The sequence below is a fragment of the Carlito syrichta genome, unplaced genomic scaffold (assembly GCF_000164805.1).
Source record: "Carlito syrichta isolate Samal-C Ts95f unplaced genomic scaffold, Tarsius_syrichta-2.0.1 Scaffold115602, whole genome shotgun sequence".
In the NCBI taxonomy this organism is placed as follows: Eukaryota; Metazoa; Chordata; class Mammalia; order Primates; family Tarsiidae; genus Carlito; species Carlito syrichta.
In genome coordinates, this window is record NW_007059698.1 from 100,330 (window position 1) to 100,687 (window position 358).

The 358-nt window shown below is 75.4% G+C and overlaps 1 protein-coding gene across 1 annotated transcript in view; it reads left to right on the top strand.

Annotated features, from left to right (window-relative positions):
* The window catches only part of LARP1 (La ribonucleoprotein domain family member 1), a 52,778-nt gene continuing 52,420 nt past the window's right edge, over positions 1 to 358 (top strand). Inside the window, exon 1 of the mRNA XM_021706019.1 lies at positions 1 to 35. The gene's annotated coding sequence lies outside the window, so the exon portion shown is untranslated. The remainder of the gene's footprint in view (positions 36 to 358) is intronic.

A 358-nucleotide genomic window follows, 5' to 3' on the forward strand; every position in this document is an offset into this window, starting at 1 on the left:
GGCCCGGGCCTAGCCTGGGGAGCGGGTGGGCGCTGGTTCCGGGGAGGGGGCCGAGGCGGTCTCGGGGCGACCCCTCCCCGCCCGACGCTCCCGCCTGGAAGCGTCGCGGGCGTCCCCGTGTCGCGAGCGTGTGACGAGCATATGTCACGGGCAGCCCCGCGCCCGGCGCGGCGTCCATGCGGGCCGCACGCATCCGGGTCTGAAAGTTGGCAAGTTTTGTTCTCGAGCCGCGGCTTTGGGGCGGCAGGCTCGCCGTTTGGAGAGGGGTCGAGGGGCCGGCTCCGGGGAGAGTGGGGAGGAGACGAGGGAGCCCCGCGTGTCATCGCGGCGGGTGGCCCCCTCCCCGACCGCGGACACC